Raw genomic sequence first — 22991 nt, 5'->3', positions numbered from 1 at the left:
ATAATCATTAGTTATTAGTGGTTAATTATCTTTAAAAAAAAATCTCATTTTACAAATGGCAGCAATATGTAGTAGACATGTGCATTTAAAAACATTTTTTAAAAGGTCACCTGAGATGATTTTTGCCCTCTCTTCAAAAGAAAACCACAAAGATTTTAGTATTTTATATATATATAGTTATACAAGTTTGCTATTGCACACAGTATTTGCATGCCAGCATTCAGTACTAAAGGCCTGATCCCAATGTTTGGATCAGGACCTAAGTGAATTTTCAGGTTCCCACTTCAAAACCTTCAAATATAGCATTTGTAATGGGAACTAAAACCACTGGCATGTTGCTAGCTATTGGGGTGCTAGCTAGCATGCGTGTGTGTGTATGTACCTACACATTCACTCTTGTGTTGATGTTTGAAGAATTAAGCCATCAAATTTCCACATTTTGGGCCCAACATTGTATGAAAGCTCCTAGCTAATAGAAATCTGTGCAGTAAAACTAAGTAGAAAACAAGGCTGTATGAGAGGAAATCATGGCCCTGAGACTGAAATCTAATACATAAGAAAAAAATCCTGGCTTTCTCTGTAAAGATTCCAGGGACTCATGAATGGGCTGCACATCAACTGCTTCAGCTTTGTCTGGAGGCCATCGTGTCGAAGTTTAAGTGTCAAGAATCCAGCTAGAAAGTGCACTCAAATGTAATATTTACTAAAATTGTCTTTGAACAATAGATTGCGTTTGGGAAGCAGAGCAGGAAGTGCTCTTCTTAGTGCAAAAGTCGCCTACATTCCTCATAATATTGACTTTGGGAGCTGACTTTTGGCTTTTATTAAACTGCACGTGAACAGCATAGTGATGAAGAGTTCCATGGAAACCCAGAATATCTGAGAACTGTTAAAGTAGGACTGAGAAATATCTTAAGTGCCAAGTCCAAAGTTGAGGATTGATCATTTCTCTGACAGTACCTGATGGTGTCACTAACGTTTGGAGCAGGAGGCAATTCTCTTTAAATTGCTTTTGATGTTTCTCACATCAGGTGTTTCTGGGTAAAGAAAACAGAAGAACTTGAATTTAGATCTTATCTGGTAAGTAAAGGAGAACATCTTTACAACTATTTACCTGTCTAATTTTAAGCCTACAATTTATTATTATGAATGATCTGGGATCTTACAGAGCTTCTATATACCGTTAAAGATAGCACAGCCAGCAGACTTTAACAAGGAAAAAAAAGGACTAGACAATGAGTTCTGTGCAATGTGGCTGAGTGAGTTAATGTATCTGCTGGAAGCTTAGGTTTAGTATTTCCTGACTTTTTTATTTTATGCAGCTTTAATGCCACATTAAGGGCGTACCATTTACAATTATTGTGTGTTAAAATATACCCTCTGCTTACAAAAATTTTGAAGCTTCCCAAAATTATTTCAAATTATGTAACAGCCCAGGGTAGGCCTCTATTGCATATAGTTGCTCATCCTGAATGAGGGCAAAACCGTGGCAGAGGGATTTTTGCCACTGATTTCAATAGGACATAAAAGTTTAAAAATGCAAATGGAATCTGACACTTAAAAAAAGATGTACTTTTTGAACATAAAATCTTGATCCAACATTTATAAAACCCATCAAGGTGGACAAGCCTAAAATGTAACCCCTGGTGTTTTGAAAGCATTGTCATTTGATAACATTCCTTTGACAGTGGAAAAATGTGCACCAATAAAATGTACATTCTAAAGTTTAACTGTGTTAAAATCTCAGATCTTCATGTGAGCAATCACCACTGCCAAACCCCAGGAAAGGGCGGCTAGCATGATTATGGCTCTATGTAAGCATGTTACACCAGCTCTCTGTTCTTCTTGCCACCACGAGGGCCTGTCATTGACATGAATTCTGACCTAGGAATTAAAGCTCTGATCTCACACCTTTTGAACTCAATGACAAAGCTCTCACTGATTTTAGGATTAGGGCCTAAATAGTTCTGTTCATTTTTTTGGGGGGTGGGGGAGCAACCACTGAGGCTTAGTGATTAGGCCTCCAGAAGCAGCTGTGCAGTGGGGGACTTGTGTCAGCCCTGCGCAGGCCAGCAGGCAGGGTTGAATTAGGAGTAGGCTGATGCGGGGAAAGAGCATACAGAGGCCCTAGGTTTTCATGCAAATTGTGTTGAGGGGCTGCAGTTGCTATTCCAGTCAATAATCTGGAGAAGTAGCAGCAGAAGTGAAGGGGACTGTGCAGAAACTCCTGGCCTGACCCCACAGCTGTAGGGTGGATTTGGCCTGCCCAGCCCTCCCACTGCTGCATTTTACCTGTATAAAGCTCAGTGATTGTGACTTCATGCAGGTGAAGTGAATTTCACTTTCAGAGATTCAGAGTCATTTCAGTGTCCAGGGCTGGCTCTAGGTTTTTTGCCGCCCCAAGCAAAAAAATTTTTGCCTGCCCCCCGTCCCAGCCCTGGGCTCCTCGCCGGAACCCGCTGCTGCCCCAGCCCTGGGCTCTTCCCCCCCACCCACACCCCCTGCCACCCCAGCTCTGGGCTCCCTCATTCCCCCCCACCTGCACCCTCCTTCCGCTGCAGTCCTGGGTCAGGGGACAGGCAGCGGTTGGATAGGCATGGGAGTCCCGGGAGTTTGTCAGGAGATGGGTAGGGGGTGGGGTTCTAGGGGGGAAGTTGGGGGGGGGTCTCAGAAGGGGGCAGTTGGGGACAAGGAGAAGGGAGGTTTAGATAGGGGGTGGAATCCTGGGGGGCAGTTGGGGCAGGGGTCCCGGGAGGGGGTGATCAGGGGACAGGGAGCAGGATGGGTTGGGGTTTCTGTGGGGGGCAGTCGGAGGGAGTGGATGGGGGGCAGGGTGGGACTACCCTCCCTCCCCATGGAGTGTCCTATTTTTTGAATGTTAAAATATGGTATCCCTACCTTCACAGTGCAGCTCTCCATTCACTGCAGCATGAGTTCTCAGCTACCTCACTCCCTCCCCCTCTTTCCTCTTGGTAGTGGCCAAGGGAATGCTGGGAAATGTAGTTCTTTCCCTGCTCCAGGGCTGGCTCTATAGGCAGGGAGCTAACCAAGGAACTACAGCTCCCAGGGCCCCCTGTTGGTTCTCAGCTCCCATGCTGAATCCCTGCCGCCCCTGCAAATGGGCTGCCCCAAGTACCTGCTTGCTTTGCTGGTGCCTAGAGCCGCCCCTGTCAGTGTCAATCCCCTAATGGTTTACAATGACGGAGTTGGAAACTTTCTCTGAGAGGTGTTAAATGCACCATTTCCTGGTGTATGCTCTTTGGCCACCCAGCCTCGGAGCCGGGATCTTAACACAGTTTGCAATTTTTTCAACAAGCAGGTGGAAATTGTAAGATGAAATTTAATTTTTAAAGGAAGGTGGTTTGTGTGTGTGTTAGACTCCACATCTTCCAGCTACAATACATCCCTATAAAACTCAAGCTCTTTAGGTTTATATTTCATGTTTAAATAAAAATATTGATTAAAATCCTGTTTTTTAATTTTTTTCTTTTATTGCTTTGTGGAACAAAGCAAGGATCCCCAAAAAGAGTGACTGTAAAAGAAAAACTGCAATTTCCTATATAGTTAAAATTCTTCCTGTAGCCTTACTGCTTATATAATACAGTTCAGGCATCTAATTATTACATACAGTTCCAAAGGAATGGATTGTTTCAGTAACTGAATTCTTTATTGCTCACTCCAGTTCCTGAGCTCTCTGTTCTGTATTTATGACTGCGAGCTTATAATAACCAGACACACTCATGTTTTAGGAGATAAAACCCAAAATATGCAGATTTTTAAAGATACTTTCCCTTATAAAGAATGTTGATGTAAGATTGACATTATTTATAAATAAAACCCAGCATTGCTCCACCATCCTATTTATGCAGTCCGTCAAAGTCTTTTGACTAATGACTCAAGTGTGGAACATTTTTTTATATAAAAGCATGAATACTGGTGTGAAACACATTTTTAATACAAACATTGGCTGCATGTTAAGGTTCCATTGAAAATTTCGATGAAATCTGTATGTTCCCCTGGAACACTCATTTAGGTCGAATCAGTGTTTCTCATGGAAAAAGTGTTCAGTTGGAAACATTCCTACCATCTTTAGTCTCCAACATGGATCCTGAACATGGGAATATGTTGTATTACTACAGCGTAGGGGGGCCTGTCCCAAGTTTTAATGTAACAATTCAGTCACCTCAAGAATGACTGTCAGGCTGTTGAGGCAAATGCCTTCTTTCATCTTCACAAAGAGCTTCACCACTGATCTGTTCTTTCCCAAACCAGTATGTTCTGACTTGGGAACATATATTTCAGCTGAGGGAGACATATAGCGGTGAGTGCATATGAGAGAATTATGATTTGGATATTTTCTGACTGATCTGGGGAAAATCAGTTTTCCAGTGAGCAGGAAGAAGCCTATAATGCTTGGATGGGAAGGGTAGAAACATCAAGGGCCAGATTCTTATGTTTGATCCAACTCCTTAGTGCTCAGGCAATCTACTAGGATTTTGACTGTAGTTGTTCTACTAAGAATTCCCTTGGCAGGAAGGAGCTCTCAGCTAGTATCAAACTGGCGGTACTGGCTCCTGAACCAGTCATCTTCTTGGACTAGGGAATATATTGGTGGAGGAAAGGAGGTGTAGGAAGCAGTGGGGAGTTGGAGTTCTGCTCTGTCAATCCTCAAATGGTGTGTGGTCCTGTAGCAGAGCGCAGCGGGGCCCCTTGGCTCCTGCCTTTGCTAAGTCCACTAAGTCATTCTGAGACTCTGGGGTTAGTAACCACGAGTGCAGTTTATTTACAGACTTGTTCCCACCACTGTACAGTTGGCCCTTCACCATCTACAGGGAGGCACTACCTTTTCCCTTTGTTTCTGCTCCCCCGCTTGGCTTCCTTCCCGTTAGGCATTTATACAGCTCCAGGCTAATTAGGCAGCAGCTGTCTCAAACTGGCCCTAATTTGGAGGCAATCTCCAGCCAGTTCTAATCTAGCCCACTAAATAGGAGTGGCATGAGAGAGGGCTGAATCATCAACCTTTTGCCCAGCACCCAGTCACAGGTCCCTTAAGTACTATAGATTGCTGTCAAAAGTTAGAGCATCCTAGGGGCCCATCTAACTCTTACTGGAGCCTAGCATGGTGCAGCACAGCCTACAAAATCAGTGAACCATAACTACCTCCCTGACAGTCCCCCCAGTCCTTGGATGCAGGGGAAAAATCCAACTCCCATGGTCTATGTTGAACTCTTAATTACAGATTTTCCTACCTTAGATCAAATTCTGATATACTGTACACACTGTAAGGGGTAATATTATCTCGCCTTCTTAACCATTCCATACATAGAGCAAAGTTTTTCTGTATGGTTAATAAAAAAAATGTAATTTATCAAACAAGATAAAATAAAAATATCAAAAAGTCAGACTCTAAATATAAACACTCCCCCAGAAACTGCATCATTGAGTTGGTACTATGGTGACATAAGGTTCCTAATAAGTTTCTGGAGAAACTCATCTCAGGACAAACTCGGCTCTGGTTCTGCTTCTCCAGGCAACACCATTCTGGTCCTGCTCTTCTTCAGGGAACCTCAGCTGGTGTCAGGTCTCTTGTACTGAGACAAACCAAGTTCACCTTCTGTTGTAATAGTTGTAATCAAGCTCAGCATCTGCATCCTGGAAAACGTTAGTCTGCCATAGCTCCTCATAGAATAACTCCAGAAAAAATGCCAACACCAATCCATTTAATGGCAGAGTTTTCCATGCTTTCCTCCTCTCCACCGACCTCGACCTCTACAAGTTAGGGTAAAAGAACCAAGACAATGGAAACTCCTCAAATACATAGACCAGGCTGGACCAAACAAAAATAGTCTAATTACAAAATTTTAAATTAAAAACAGCTCTCTCCCACCAAAAAATTGCAGAACTCTGGAGCCATTTATATGCAAGTTAGCAAATAATTCCTTCTTCTCTTCTATAGATGGCACTAAATATTAAAACTTTCAGTGAGGGGCCCTATATCTTGGACATTGTTACACACTTGCTTGAAACCATTTCTTATGAGCTAAGCAAATTTGTTTTGAGAATACTTGTAACATAGCCAGTTAATATAGCTAAGAAAGTCATGTCTGTAGGAGAAAACCTAAATAAAAGCAGTGAACAAATGAGCCTTTCCTTCTGGAAAAGACTGAGAGGAAAACTGTATTGAGGAACAACTCTGAGCCCCACAGAACAGGAAGCAGTAAGGTCTCATCCAACAACTAAAGCAATGACTTAACATGTATTGGGAACCATGAAACACCTACCTGATAAAGCTCCAGGGGAAAGAAAACATCTATTAGCCTGTAGCAGACAGATGAAAAAGCAGGGAAATTAGAGAGAGGGAGAAGAACTGGGCACAGGGAAGGCACTGGGGTTGGATTAAGTTGGGGAGGGCTGACATGTTAGGTGAAACATGGTGATGTTACGGTTCCTTATGGGGATTTGAAGTCACATTGTAGGACACAGAAAGGATCTAAAAAGCTGACTTTCCTCTCTAGGTCTTCTGGAGCCCATCACTGCTAGAGTGTGTGTTTCCAGGAAGGCCACAGAGTTGTACAAGAGAAAAAGGCCAGTACAGAGAAGTTTTGTGCCTGTCTGTGAATGTGTGGTATGTTTAGACACTATGCAAAGGTAGTTCTCACATATAATGTTGCACTGGGCTTTTGTGAACATAATCCTGGTGAGTAGAGATTATACTGGTCTTTGTAGAGAACATTAACATAGTGAATAAGAATAGGCTGCCTTCACCTGAATGCTATCTTTCCTACTTTTGTACTACTTTTCTACATTTCACCTTCAGAGAATTTTTTGTGTGTCCTGAGGACTGGGAACAGTAAAATAAACCAAAGTTGGTGTAATGTTCACCACAGTATCAGAACACTTGCTTGTGTGTGATTTCTTGTACTAACAAAAGCAAACAAGAGTAGACGGTCTCAAAGGAATGTTGTTTGATTGTAACATATGCACTTCATATGTAACAGGCCTAATCACTCTTTCTCCCATTGACTTCAGTGAATACAGGATCAGCACAATATTTTGTATAAAGTCTTAGAAGTAGCTGGGAGATAAAAATGTGATTAAGAATCTGGACCTGAAAATGAAAGATTATCTGCTCAGTAAAACCTACTTGTAATTAAAATAAATTTTAGAAGGGACAGAAAATGTACTTACCACACTCTTAATGAAATCCAGGATATCGGAGAACAGACACAGGGAAAAAGAACAATGCAGTCTTGAAAGACTCTTTAGTTAAATATAAAAGTCAGCCTGTAAGCAACCAAGAGCACCCTTCCTTACTGATAATATAGTTAACGAAATACCTAAATGTGGCCTGGAATCCTTTGCTGCTTGTCTTGCTCAAGTCACATAAAAAGTACAATGAAATTTTAAATTTGAATTGTTATAATAGCTTTATTTGTAAATGCAATCCTTCCCTTTGCCAAGACACATAGGGTGTTTGGCAACATAACAAAAACATGATTAAAATATAAACAGTAATAATATATCATCTTCTTAAAATTCAGACAAAGGAAACATCTGAGGATATATAAAAGGGATGGGAGAGAAGAGAAGCAATACCAAATATGGAGTCAACAATGGGCGTACTAAGAAAACCAGCGGCTTAGCTCTAAGTCTCTCTGCTTGTACTGAGACAGTGTGGCCAGATGTCCGAGATCAAACTTAGCTACTGCAGCTAATGTTGCCCCTTTCCTAGTAAAAACTTGTGAGAGGAAATCTTTAGATTTCTTTATGGAGTGCCACCCCTATTGGGAAGGGGAAGGGTGGCGAGGGGGGGAAAATCTTTTGCAAAATAAGCTGTAGGTCCATCTATCTGCTGAACCTGGGGCATGCCTTGTGGTCCCTGGCAGTGTGGCTGCAATGGCACTGTGCTACCAGAGATTTTTCCTGCATGAGGCAGCCCCAGAACCCTGGGTGTGTGTGGGACGGGCTCCTCAGAAAAGATAGTACAGTCTGAGTGGGGATGATGTGTCCCCTGACCCACCCAATCCTCCCTTCCAGCCTGCCTTGGGCCTCTCTCTTTCCCTGCACAGGTCCTGAACCTGTGGATAATTTGGTCGGGGGGGGGGGGGAGGTGGTAGGGAGATGTTGCTGCAGAAATGGCTAACCCTCCTTTGCAAGCAGGATGGAAGAGATCCCCGTACAGAGGGAACCATCTGTGTGCAAGGGATGATCAGGGCCTGCATGCGTCGTGACAGAAAGCAGATGATAGGGATCCAAAATTGGATGATGTTCAAAGTCCTCATAATTAAGATATCTGACCAGCTGAGAACACTGCATAATATTGCTGATGACTTTGAAGTCTATGCAACCACAGACTCAGGAGTGATTTCTTCACCAAAACAAACTCTTCCCTCCTCTCTTGGGAAGTAAGACTTAAAAAGGGGAACAGAAAAAAAAAATGTGTTGCCCTTTTAGAAAATTCTGTGCTGCTTTTTTCAAGCTGGCCATAGACCGCTACAGTAGTGGAAGTCCCTCCAAACCTATTAGCTATATTGGATTGAATCAGTGCCAGTCTCTATCACCTTTCTCTATGCTCTTTCTGCGAGAGAGAGAATCATTATATTTCTTTCCAGTAGCTTTGTGATCTCTCACCGGGGTTCTCATCCAGCAAAATACTTAAATTCATGCCTAACTTCAAGCATTTATGCACAGGCACAAACCAGAACAATAATGCTGAAGTGGAGTGAAATTCTACCCTTTACACCAGTGTTTCCCAAACTTGGGATGCTGCTTGTGTAGGGAAAGCCCCTGGTGGGCCAGGCCATTTTGTTTACCTGACGCGGCCGCAGGTCCAGCTGATCGCAGCTCCCACTGGCCGCAATTCGCTGCTCCAGGCCAATGGGGGCTGCGGGAAGCAGTGGCCAGTACGTCCCTCGGCCCGCGCCGCTTCCAGCAGCTCCCATTGGCCTGGAGCAGCGAACCACGGCCAGTGGGAGCTGTGATCAGCCGGACCTGCGGACGGGGCAGGTAAACAAACCGGCCTGGCCTGTCAGGGGCTTTCCCTACACAAGATGCGTCCCAAGTTTGGGAAACACTGCTTTACACTATAGATAAACTCAATCTATTAGCATTAGTTAACTACTAAAAACTGCCAATGAACACATTCTTTATGTTTGGCTTAAATACAAAAGAAGCAAGATATACCTCATTTCCAAAGAAAATTAATTCCAGAGCCTGTGCTAAATTCTGCATTCAGTTAGACCCATAAAATTCTAATGAAGTAAATAAGCGCCATAAATAGAAGGGTGAAATTGAAATTAATAGGTTTGTATGGAAAGAATTTAACTCCCGGAGTATAGAAACAGAAACAAGTGCTTTGTGTCCATACTTCTCAGTTTGAACATGCCTAAACAAAAGATTATCAGCATGTAATAAGATGCAATAAGCTATGCAAGTAGAAGGCAAGGCTAGAGACAGAAGTCGGATCAATGATGAACATTTCTACAAATGTCCTTCAAGTACCCATTAAAAACTAGAGCAGGGAGTTAACATTTCACTCACTTCAGCACTGTTAATGATACTACTCCAAAAATTTAGTCCTTAATGAAAAGCGAACAACATTCTTTTCATTGACAAATAACTGAGTTAACCTCTAACTAACCTCAGGTTATTTCAAGAGGGTTAGAAGAAGCACCACAGTTTTAAAGGTTAAACAAGCTAGACTGGATCCATAAACTGTACCTTCTTCAGTTTATATAATGCCAGGAAGATGTAATATATATCTAATATAACAAGATAGCCATGTAGTGGGTTAGCAGTCATCCCTCCCCCCTGTGGTCAGAGGGAGGCCACTCCGCCTATCTACATCACTGGGGCACCGCCCCCTTTCAGGGGATTAGTGACTCAAGTACTGGGGCCAACCCCCCCTGGCAGGATAGAGCAGAGCAAACAAACAGTCTTAGGGCTTCGGCCCTCGAGTCAGGCAGGGCAGAACAAACAGTCTAGGGGCTTCGGGTGTGTGTCTCTCTGACCCTGAAGACAGCCATCCATCTGACATCTTAGCTCAGGTAGATGGCAGACAAACACAGGCCTCTCGGTCAGTGGGGATCCTAATAGCAAACCTGGACCAATGACTGGTTTCCCTGGGCTACTTCCTACCAGAGTCTGGGTGAAGGGTTCTGTAGTCTGGGGTCTGCCATCTCCTTGGGGTATACAGCAGGCAGCAGTCCAAGCCAGTCTTCTCCAGGGGCAGGGCGCGATGCAGAGCAGGCTATGTTCTGGGGTTTGGCAGTGGGAGGAAGATATCTGCCTCCTTCCCTTCCTCCTTGACCCTTTGACCTCACTCCTGTCCCTGTTCTTTTATTAGTTGTCCCCCGTAATTTTTTGGTCTCCAGGTCCTGTGGACCCCCCCTTAGGCTGGGGGGGATCCTTTAGCAGTGGGCCGGCTTCGCCCGCTCACTTCCTGGATCCCAATATGTCCCTGGCTCAGGCTCAACTGGGCTAATGGCCCCGCCTTTTGTATTGCCTGCCAGCTCCTTAGCTTCTGGCCGAAGGGGCAGGCCCAGCCGGGCTCTGCCCACCAGGGATCAGAAAGCAGCTCCTCCCCCTTTGGCTCAGTGGGAGGCCACTCCGCCTGACTACAAGCAGTAAGACTAAGGCTACATCTACACTACAGGGGGGAGTCGATTTAAGATACGCAAATTCAGCTACGTGAATAGCGTAGCTGAATTCGACTTATCGCAGCCGACTTACCCCGCTGTGAGGACCGCGGCAAAATCGACCTCCGCGGCTTCCTGTCGACAGCGCTTACTCCCACCTCCGCTGGTGGAGTAAGAGCGTCGATTAGGGGATCGATTGTTGCGTCCCGACGGGACGCGATAAATCGATCCCCGAGAGGTCGATTTCTACCCGCCGATTCAGGCGGGTAGTGTAGACCTAGCCTTATTACATGTAACTTTGATGGTCAATGTTTCTTCACTGGTCTCCCTTCCAGTTCTGTATCTGTTTCAAAGTCCTTTTCCATATCTTTGAAGTTCTCAGTGGTCTACAGTCTAGCTATGTCTGGATTCACCTCTCTCTGTGGACTTTAGATTACTATGGACAATGAGAATGACACAAGCAAGGGTAAAGTCACTGGACCAAGAAAGTCACTCTTGATGGACACCCCCTTGGCTGTTCAATTCCTGGCTGATGAGCTTGAGTTTTTGGTTTTAAGTAAAATCTACTTTAGGTTGACAAAGTGCTTGTCCTCATCATGGTGTCAGGCATATTGTGACATGAACTATAGAAGTGGCCACACACACTGAGGGTCTGAAATCCTAGGAGCAAATTTATCCCTTACATAACTTCACTGACACCACTGGAGTTACACCTAGGATTAATTTGGCTCTAACCTGTAAAAAATGGAAACCTTATGAAAATCTATTGCAGCGTTAATGATAGAACAAGTGATGTTTTAGTAAGATGCAGTAAGTAATATTCCAGTAAGTTTCAATACACATTAGTAATATGTTTCCATAAGGAAACTGTTTTCCTTCTTTGCTGGCAGCCAGCCGTGTTTAGTCAGACTGCAAAAAAGGTGGGAAATATCCGGAAATACCACTTGCCCTTTGATCCTCAAAGATGGCATCTTTTATTGATATAGACAACATAGTCAGTGTCTCTAACATAGTGCAGGAATGATGGCCCTTTGATTGTGCTGCACTGCAATGATGGCATCCAGCCACCATCTGCTGGTGCTAAAGCCATCAGGTAGGAAAAAAATGGGTTGGTATCCTGTTAGAAGAGAAGAGGGGGGATATTCAGCAGAATGGGTAGGGATAGGCTAGAGTTTGAATAGGAAATGGAGACAGGAGCAGCGGGGAACAGCTTTGGGGACTAAGGGTAGAGGAAAAGCGTAAAAGGCTAGATAGCCTAGACAGCTGAGATCATGGACAGCAACAGGAAGGCTGGAGCACAGAGGATGAGTTTTATTGCAGGGATCTCATGAAAGCCAGGGGAAGGGCGGATAAAAGTCAAAAGAGTTGTTTCATTCGATAGCAGCCCTTTGTTTCAGACTCCTAGTTTACAGCCTGTAGGTTATTGTTTTATGTTACTCATGAAGCCAGCTACACTTGCATTATGTTAGTGACTCCTGGGTATGGTTATTTGCTCCTATTCCACGGTGATGTTTTACTTGAGGCTTTAATCTCTGATGTGGAACTCTAATTCCTTTTGGAATAGATAAGGGCTAGATCCTGCACACTGCACATGTGGAGTAGAAAGTGATGAGCTGGATAAGAAATGCAAAACTGCATTATAAGGTGCAGTTGCAGAGCAACCAAGTTAATCCTGCCTTGAAGCAGCAGTAAGGCCAAAGTGGGGAACTTGGAGGCAAGGATCTCAACCCCTCTCCTCAGAAACACCCATTCTCCATCTACCTCTAGCTACATTTTACCTAGCGCTTTTGAGAGTGAAATTCCTTGTGTAGAGAGGGTTCATAGGGCATAGGCAACAATGAATGCTTACTTACACTCTCCAAATAGGGATGAAAGTGGCGTGTAGGTCTTGTGCAGGCCTCTACACAGGGGGTGAATTTCACTCAGATGCCTAAGAGGCTTGAGATTACTCTTAGAGTTGGTTGGGAAATATTTATTTTGCTGTGAAAATATTCAAAGAAAAAAATGAAGTTTTTCTCTTTTTAAAAAAAATGAAAATCCCCAAATTTAGATGAAAAGAGATTTTTAATGAAAATGTCCAATTTTGTGTTTGTCACTGGAAAGCGACTTTTCTTCAACCACTCCTACCTACCACTCAGTGTGGAGGACTGTGCCTAGCACTTAGCCTTACTTGCGCCTCCGTTGACACTTGAGTTGGAGCACAACAATCTTGTGCTCCCTGCTGTGTACCATGCAAGGACTTGCAGGATCAAGATCCCAGCAGAGTACATCCATTGTATATATCTGATCCACAATAGTAGTGCTATCTTTAAAGGACTTCAACAACTTACTCTACTGGCTATCTTTAATCAGGTGTTCTCCAGTCAAATCACTTAATAGTGTCTGGGTTTCTCTACAAACAATATTGCATTTTCTAGTTTTTTACAGTTTCCTATCTCCCAACTCTCTCAAAAATATTGGAGTCAAGTTTGCTATTTTCTAATGTTCAGGAATCTCCCCTGACTCTTGTGAACTTAATGTCAGTGAAGGGTTTGCCTTTGTCTCATTCCTTTAAAAATTAATGGATATGTGTTATCTAGACCTGATGCTTTGTCTACTTTAAGTGCATCTAACATTTTTAGAACTAATACTGTTATCTGCACTGTCATCTCTGGAAAAGTGATCCTTGATGTGGGCAGACCATCACCCTCCACTTCCTTTGTAAAGACAAATACAAATGAACTGTTTAACAAATATTTTTTTTCCCATCACTCAATACCCGATCTCCGCTATCATTTTTCAGTGACCCTATGATTATCCTTTGTCCAGTGTGTATATGTTTGGACCACATAACATTCATTACACTAAACATATGTAACTTCAGGAACTGGATGATGTAGAGGATTTGTAATAGGATCTGGAACCTAGGTCACTGGTTTGAATGACTAACAGGCATTAGCAACAGAGAGCTGTTGACAAGCTTAAGTGAAATGAGTCGGTGTTAGTACCTTTTCATTTGCACATCTCAGCAGAGTGGTCATGGATAAAATGGGCCAGGATATTGAGCATTAGAATCAAGGTAATCTTAGTATCTCCATTGCATCTAAGTGCCACAATAGGCATTTTAAGAGAGGTGGGTAGATAAGATTTCTTAATGTCTGCAGAAAAATCTGTCATCAATTCCCCAAAGGAGTTAAAACTTACCCTTGGGTGACTTCACTCTGAAATGCCCCCTCTGATTTGAGAAATTTCCATTTATGACTCCTCTCTCATCCCTATATGTGCTTTCTGCAAGTTAATAGCTGTAGAACATTGGCAGGGTAGTGCTGCATTACTCATGCCTAGGTCCCTACCAAATTCATGACCATGAAAATCTGGTCTCCCCCTATGAAATCTGGTCTTTTGTGTGCTTTTACCCTATATTATACAGGTTTCACAGGGGAGCCCAGTGTTTCTCAAATTGGGGGTCCTGACCCAAAAGGGAGTTGCGGGGGGCGGGGGGGAAGGTCACAAGGTTATTTTAGGGGGGGTTGCAGTCTTGTCACCCTTACTCTGCACTGCCTTCAGAGCTGGGTGGCCAGAGAGCAGAGGCTGTTGGCCGGGTGCCCAGCTCTGAAGGCAATGCCCCACCGACAGCAGCTCAGAAGTAAGGGTGGCAATACCATACCATACCATCCTTACTTCTGCGCTGCTGCTGGTGGCAGCTCTGCCTTCAGAGATGAAATCCCACCCAGCAGCTGCTGCTCTCCAACTGCCCAGCTCTGAAGGCAGTGCAGCCACCAGCAACAGCGCAGAAGTAAGGGTAGCAGTACTGCAATGCCCCAAACAATACCCTGGTAACCCCCAACCCACAACTCCTTTTTGGGTCAGGACCTCTATAATTACAACACCATGAAATTTCAGATTTAAATAGCTGAAATCATGAAATTTATTATTTTTAAAATCCTATGACCAATTAAATTGACCAAAATGGGCCATGAATTTGGTAGGGCCCTACTCATGCCGTAATGATGTCTGTAGCACTAGAATGCTCTCTATTAACAAAAGTCTGAAATTCTTCAATTTTCTTGATACCTTCCTGAAATTCTCCAGCCTGGATGTCTATCTACAGCCGTTCTTTTTAGATGACAAATCTGAGGAACTGTCCCAGACTGAGGTGTCTTTAGAGGAGCTTTTGGAACAAATTGATAAACTAAACAGTAATAAGTTTACCAAGACCAGATGGTATTCACCCAAGAGTTCTGAAGGAACTCAAATGTGAAATTGCAGAACTACTAACTGTAGTCTGTAACCATCGTTTAAATCAGATTCTATACCAAATAACTGGAGGATAGCTAATGTGATACCAATTTTAAAAAAAGGCTCTAGAGGTGATCCCGGCTATTACAGACACTGGTAAGCCTGACTTCAGGACTGGGCACACTGTTTGAAACTATAGTAAAGAACAAAATTGTTAGACACATAGATGAACATAATTTGTTGGGGAAATCATGCCTCACCAATCTATTAGAATTGTTTGAGGGTGTCAACAAGCATGTGGGCAAGGGGGATCCAGTGGATATAGTGTACTTAGATTTTCAGAAACCTGAAAAGGTCCCTCACCAAAGGCTCTTAAGCAAAGTAAGCTGTCGTGGGATAAGAGGGATGGTCCTCTCATAGAACGGTAACTGGTTAAAAGATAGGAAGCAAAGGGTAGGAATAATTGGCCAATTTTCAGAATAGAGAGAGCTAAATAATGGTGTCCTCCAGGGGTCTGTACTGGAACCAGTGCTGTTCAACATATTAATAAATGATCTGGAAAAAGGGGTAAACAGTTAGGTGGCAAAATTTGCAGATGATACAAAACTACTCAAGACAGTTAAGTCCCAGGCAAACTGCGAAGTGCTACAAAAGGATCTCTCAAAACTGGGTGACTGGGCAACAAAATGGCAGATGAAATTCAGTGTTGATAAATACAAAGTAATGCACTTTGGAAAACATAATCGCAACTATACATATAAAATGATGAGGTATAAGTTAGCTCTTACCATTCAAGAAAGAGATCTTGGAGTCACTGTGGATAGTTCTCTGAAAACATCCACGCGATGTGCAGTGGCAGCCACAAAAGCAAACAGAATGTTGGGAATCATTAGGAAAGGGAAAGATAATAAGACAGAAAATATCATAATGCCACTATATAAATCCATGGTACTCCCACACCTTGAATATGCATTCAGTGCTGGTCGCCCCACCTCAAAAAAAGATATATTGGAATTGGAAAAGGTTCAGAAAAGGGCAACAAAAATGATGAGGGGTATGGAACGGCTTCTATATGAGGAGAGATTAATAAGACTGGGACTTTTCAGCTTGGAAAAGAGATGACTAAGGGGGGGATATGATAGAGGTCTATAAAATCATGACTGGTGTGGAGAAAGTAAATAAGGAAGTGTTATTTACTCCTTCTGATAACACAAATACTGGGGGGGAGGTCACAAAATGACATTATTATGCAGCAGGTTTAAAACAAATAAAAATAAATATTTTTTCACACTACTCTTTGCCAGAGAATGTTGTGAAGGCCAAGACTATAACAGGGTCAAAAAAGAACTATATAAGTTCCTCGAGGATATGTCCATCAATGGCTATTATGGGATGGGCAGGGATGGTGTCCCTAGCTTCTGTTTGCTAGAAGCTGGGAATGGGTGACAGGAGATGGGTCACTTGGTTATTATCTGTTCTGTTCATTCCCTCTGGGACACCTGGCATTGGCCACTGTTAGAAGACAGGATACTGGGCTAGATGGACCTTTGGTCTGACCCAGTATGGCCGCTCTTATGTTCTTATGTTTCATTACCATATAAGAAGTTGCCCGGAGTTTCTTGCAACTTGGTCCATAGGGGTCGGCTCAGATTTGTCAACTTTTATGTTCATTTTAAGTAACACATGGGCAACAGTAGTGTCCATAGTAAATCAGTGGCTAACCTGGTTATCATACTAAGTTATAAACCCAATAAAACTGTCAGACAATCAGGGTGATAATTATTTACTGGCAAACTTCATTTTAAAATTTCAGCCTGTCAGAAACCAGCTTATTGATATCAGTTGCTGTTTTTAATAGTAAATATTTAATATTACTTTCATGGATAAACTGAGCTCTCACTAACTGTAGTATAACAAAGGTAATTTTAAAGAATACTAGGAAATCTAACTGTTTAACAGTACTTTAGCTAGAGTGGTGTTCAGAGGTCCTAATCAATATTGAGGGCCCATTGTGCTAAGTGCTGTATAGACACATAACAAGAGATGGTCTCTGCCCAGAGGTGCTTGCAGTCAAAGGAGATTTTGTTACCTGGGGTTCTTTCAACCCAAAGCTCTTGGTAACTTTTACTCTGTGCGAGGTGGTGTCAGGAAATAAATCAGCAAAAAGAAGAACAGGAGTACTTGTGGCACCTTAGAGACTAACAAATTTATTAGAGCATAAGCTTTCGTGGACTACAGCCCACTTCTTCGGATGCATCCGAAGAAGTGGGCTGTAGTCCACGAAAGCTTATGCTCTAATAAATTTGTTAGTCTCTAAGGTGCCACAAGTACTCCTGTTCTTCTTTTTGCGGATACAGACTAACACGGCTGCTACTCTGAAATAAATCAGGGGAGACATGGCTGTCCGACCGATAGATGGCTGGCAACACAAGAGTGCTTTCACTTAAAGCTAAACTTTACTTAGTCTCAAGCACTTACACACGTCCGCAACAGGTTAGTAAAACACCCCCAGCACTTGATAATTACCAAAGCTGAGTGTGGCTCTCAAGTGAAACAGCGTCAGGCTTCCGGTGGCCAAATCTTCCGTCTGCCGGTGGGGACCACAAGATGTATCCAGAGGGAGAGTCTGAAAAGAGTCCAAAAGAGTCCCCAATCGAGTCCAACCATCTCAAGCTTTTCCCCTTTATTTATACATTAGTAATAGAATGACATGTCCCTTAAAGAAAACTTGTAAAGTAAGCAGTTTCAATGGTCAAGCAAGAGGTTCCTTCTGATTATTGATTAACCAGGTGTGGGTTTTTCCAGAGTTTGCAGTCTTGAGACCCCAACAGACATTCCTGGGGCACATCCTGCTCTCCTAAAATGCATGTATCAGCAACTTCAACATAATTCTTATCAGGAAGGATGTGGGGTCAAGCTGCCCTTTCTGTGGCACCCCAAACCCCCCTCCCCTCCTGCCTTGGTCAAGCTGAGACTGCTTAATAGGTCGCTTTTAATAATAAGCCATAGTGGTTTCAGGCACTTTACTGGTTTGCCAAAATCTCCCCATACAATTTGGTCTCTAAAATAGTAAGGCTGCATCAGGACAGAATGGTATGGGTAACTATCCTGTGAGGGGCTGACTGTCAAAACACTCTTTGAAGTCAATGGGAGCTGTGGGCACTCAGCACCTCAAATGCAGAGGAAAGAATTCTGATACCCTTACTCTGTTTAGAAGCACTTTACTATGTGGATTTTGGATAGGAACGGTCATCTGGACCATTCTTATGCCCTGTTTCTATGTATCCCCCTCCTTTGGCAGAACATGATGATCTGTAATTGCGTTTACAGTGAAATTCATATTTCATATGATTGTTCCAAATAGCATTTGGCTAGTTTCTGAGGGGAGTAAGTCTTTTCTTTAGAGAGGCCATAAGGCCCGGGAAAAGGTTTAGTTCTGGAAGATATCCATGCATGCTGGGAAGAGGACAAAAATCTGGATCATCATCATCCTTGGTGTGCTCAGGCAACTTGCTGGTTATCAAATGTAGGGTTTTCTATACGTGGACTGTATTTTCCACTGTTGTCATATTGGGTCAGTTTCATGAACATGGTAACAAAAGGAGAGACTTTTGGTTTTTCAGAATTCTAACTAATATCCTACCTTTCTCTGGGAACTTCAACTCTGGGCAGAAGGCCAGAGCAAGGCCTATGCAGCCTTTGAGTCCCCAAATAAGGGAACTTAAGTGGTGAATAGGCCTCATGCTGCCCCCACTCCCCATACGCAGGTAATTTTCTCCTTGTATTTCTTTTTGAATTGTAATGAATGGTTCTGGCAGAAATATTAACTTTTAACAATTTCAGAAAACCAGGATTTCATAAATATCAAGTTGTGCTTTTCCGGGGGGAGGGATAGCTCAGTGGTTTGAGCATTGGCCTGCAAAACCCAGGCTTGAGGGGGCCATTTAGAGATTTGAGGCAAAAATCTGTCTGGGGATTGGTCCTGCTTTGAGCAGGGGGTTGGACTAGATGATCTCCTGAGGTCCCTTCTAACCCTGATATTCTATGATTCCATGAATAGGCCTATTTTCATTAACTATCATCTACACCAGTGCTTCTCAAAGCCAGTCCGCTGCTTGTTCAGGGAAAGCCCCTGGCGGTCCTGGTCAGTTTTTTTACCTGCTGCGTCCACAGGTTCAGCCAATTGCAGCTCCCACTGGCCATGGTTCGCCACTCCAGGCCAATGGGGGCTGCGGGAAGGGCAGCCAGTATATCCCTCGGCCCGCGCCGCTTCCCGCAGCCCCCATTGGCCTGGAGTGGCGAACTGCGGCCAGTGGGAGCCGCGATCGGCTGAACCTGCGAACGTGGCAGGTAAACAAACCAGCCTGGACTGCCAGGGGCTTTCCCTGAACAAGCGGCGGCCCAACTTTGAGAAGCACTGATCTACACAATGATTTTTCCAAAGAACAATATTTTATGTTGGAAAATGTATTGATTTATGTAACTCTTTCAGCTTAAAAATCTTTAAAAAAAAAACCCAAAAAACTAAACTTTATATGCTAAGCCAAATGTAAGTTGACTGGACTTTTAACAGTTGGAAAATAATAATAAAAATTACCCATTATCTTTCATAAATTTGAACCTGATTCTTCACCAGGGAAAGAAAGTAGAGTACAAATTGGCTATTAATCAAGGGAGAGTTGACAGTGAAATGTGCTGGCACTATCAAGAGTAGCACATCTGTTACTCAGTGAATGATCATAACAGTATATAGCTCTCTTTGTCCTCCGTATGATGACTCTGAGTGCAGAGGAAGGAAACCTGTATTCCCTCATTCTTGATATGGATAATCCAGAGAGATAAACACACTTTATTGCTCTCTAAAGGTTATGTTCACAGTTGCTGTACCAACATGAACTAGTTTAGTTGCTTAATAAACAGCCCAAGTTTTCCATTTGGTTAAAGTCAGGTGCATAAATCCACATTTCAGCACTTAAATAAGTGGCCTGATTTGGAAAGGTGTGAAGAACTCAAGAGTAGTGCTGGACGAATGGATTTTTTGCTTCTCAGGCAATTCCAAAATAATAAAAAAGTGATCTTGAGTTACCCTGAAAACAAGATTTTTAAAGATTTTTGGTGAATTGCGAAGTTATAAAAATCCAATTTGGTTCAAACAAAGCAATAAATAAAATTAAAGGAACTTTTCATTTTGAGACTTATTTTTCAATTTGAAATTTTTCATTTTGAAAAGGACAAACATTTTGATTTTTCCAGATTTTTTAAAGTTTTTTTCTGGCCAAAACAATTTGACAAAATTGATAAATTCACAAAACGTTGTCAGCGAATCAGCATTTTTGCCTGAAAACAGTTTTGGTTTAAAAAAAATTGTCCAGCTCTACTAAAGACACACTGACTGACTTCATTTGGGCACCTAAGATTGAAAATTTTGTCCTTTTCCTATAAATTCATGGATGTCTTTTTCCATGGGCTGCGCAGTAGGGGGAGGTATAGTACAGTATATAAAAAATCCAAGGAGTCCTTGTGGCACCTGAGAGACTAACAAACTTATCTGGACATAAGCTTTCGTGGGCTAGAACCCACTTCATCAGATGTATGAAGTGAAAAACTACAGAAGCATGAAAGGATGGGGGTTGCTTTACCAAGTGTGAGGTCAGTCTAACGAGATAAATCAATTAACAGCAGGATACCAAAGGAGGAAAAATAACTTTTGAAGTGGTAAGAGAGTGGCCCATTACAGACAGTTGACAAGAAGGTGTGAGTAACAGTAGGGAACAACGAGTACAGTATATAGAGGCTGAAGGTTATTCAGTTTATCTTCACTGACCTGACACTAGGGTGATCAGACAGCAAGTGTGAAAAATCAGGACAGGGAGTACTGAGATAATAGGTGCCTATAAGAAAAAGCCCCGGATATCAGGACTGTCCCTATAAAACTGTCCCTATAATCCTACCTAACATATCAGGACCTGAAAAAGAGCTCTGTGTAAGCTTGTCTCTCCCACCAACAGATATTGGTCCAATAAAAGATATTACCTCACCCACTTTGTCTCTTTAATATCAGGAAAGAGTTCGTTTATGAGTTGAGGTCTATAAAGCTGTAGTAGAGAACACCACTTGCAGCTCCTTTAGGTGGCTAAAATAGCACTATTTTATTAACGCGGGGGCAAATAGCACTTTTCTCTTAAAAGCTTCTATTTCAATTTCTAACCACCCTAGAAGAGAGCCTTGTTCCATTGAATTTCCGTTCTGTTTTTGTAACATTCTCATGACTCTTACTCTTATCCTGTCCTTCCCCCACAAGCTCTTTATAAGCGTCTCGTGTCAGGAAGTGCACAGATTTTGGACTGTAGTTTAGATTTCTGGGAGGCGGATGCTGTCCAAAAACCACCAACTGATTACAGTTACTGGGTCCATCACGTACCTTCCTCTTTGTTTTCCTGTCCTCAGGGGCAACAGCTTTGAATAACAACCTTTTCCCCTTGTAATTCAAGACATAAGAACTCTCTGTGGCTCAGATCCCTTACTTGACAAGCAGGTTTGAACAGTGTCCCCATACAATGCATCCAAACCATTATGTCTGCTTTCTTTTCTGCCATGACTACTAGCATTATTTATGTTGCAGTAGTGCCTATAAGTCCCAATCAGAACTGGGTCCCGCTGTGTGCTAGGTATGCTACAAACACATAGGTCACCCTATATGTTTCTATCTGCCTTTAAGAGCGCACAGTCTAAAGACAAAATACAAGGGAAGAGGAAAACAAGATACAACTTACATGCAAAGCGGTCAGGATGAGGTCAGGTACTCATCTTGTTAGTTTCATATTAATAAAAAATGTTTAACCCTTGCCTAATACATTTGAAAAGTCATTTTAACTTTTGCCTTTTCTTCTGTATATTGTAGCACCTTTTTTTTCCTGTATATTTTTGCATCTAACCTGACTATTTTCATTTCTACCCCTTTTTGTTGTTAAAAATTACTTTCAGCTCTTACTTTTTTGTATTTAACCGTATACCTCTTCTAGGTATATTTTAAAAACTAATCTTTGACATTTACTTATTCAAAATATTTGCCCCTTGCCATGCTCTTAGCAGAGCCTTAATATATAAAAAAAAAAACCCATGCTTGGCTGCGGCTGGCCCGGTCAGCTGACTTGTGCTCACCGGGCTAAAAACTGCAGCCCAAGCCTGAACACCTGCACTGCAATGTTCAGCCCTGCAGCCTGAGTCAGTCGACCTGGACTTTGAGACTCAGTGCGACAGGTTTTTACTGCAATATACAGATGTGCTATGGGCCCAATTCTAATCCGTCCACTCTCCCCACTATGTACTTGGGGCACCTGAGTGGTTCAAGGGGGCTATTTGCAGTTCCTTGATCATGGGGTTGTTGGTATTTGGGCCCAGTCTCCAGTGTAGGTTAGAGTACTCAAGGTGGAAGAGAGATTGGGGTGCCTCGTATTACTACAGCCGAACCTGGGCAGACTATGCCAGCAGGACTAATTTGGTCCTGTGTCTGTGAAGTGCTTCTGGATTCTTGGATCATAAGCGCTATAAATGCAAAATGTCATTTGAGAGCAGAATTTCATCCCATGTTAGCTCCCGTGTAGAACTACAAGAGGTACACTTCTTATGAATCTTGCTTTTGCAAAGGTTATTGTATATCTGCCACTGCTGCATTTATGGTAGAAAAAATGCACAAATGTTTACAATTTCTCTGTATTTTCATTATGAACGCACTGTATGTGTGTGTGCACGCATGTAAAATAATTGTTTTACTACTGGGTGTGAAATTCAGCCTTATTTGGGCTAGTTCCAGGGATACACGCTCTTGAATCATTGTTGGTAGATAGCCCATAAGCTGACCCTCTGCACAGTGATGAATTTCATCCAGTGCCGCTATTTAGATTTCTATATCATTTTTATTTTAAAAAATGTAAACAATTTATAGTTCATGCTTTTTTCCAGAACCTTTGCAAGATTACAGTAAAATTGAGAGTAGTAAAATAGAGATTACTATAAAATGGCTTAGTATTTTCCCCCCAGCAACTCAGCTGACCAACGTTTTCAGCTGTATTGTGGAGTGTATGTGTTTATAGTGAAGTATGAGTTGTGACACATGTATAGCTGTAACTAATCTGA

At 42.6% G+C, this 22991-nt stretch overlaps 1 long non-coding RNA gene across 1 annotated transcript in view; it reads left to right on the top strand.

Moving 5' to 3' along the window:
• Nucleotides 1–956: 956 nt before the first annotated feature.
• LOC122174330 (uncharacterized) overlaps nt 957–22991 on the top strand; it is a 37215-nt gene continuing 15180 nt past the window's right edge. The window contains exon 1 of the long non-coding RNA XR_010598250.1: nt 957–1080. This is a non-coding gene — a long non-coding RNA (uncharacterized LOC122174330). The remainder of the gene's footprint in view (nt 1081–22991) is intronic.

The sequence above is a fragment of the Chrysemys picta genome, chromosome 2 (genome assembly GCF_011386835.1).
Source record: "Chrysemys picta bellii isolate R12L10 chromosome 2, ASM1138683v2, whole genome shotgun sequence".
NCBI classification, from domain to species: domain Eukaryota; kingdom Metazoa; phylum Chordata; order Testudines; family Emydidae; genus Chrysemys; species Chrysemys picta.
The sequence above is the reverse complement of the archived record's forward strand: the minus strand, read 5'-3'. Positions and strand labels throughout refer to the sequence as shown.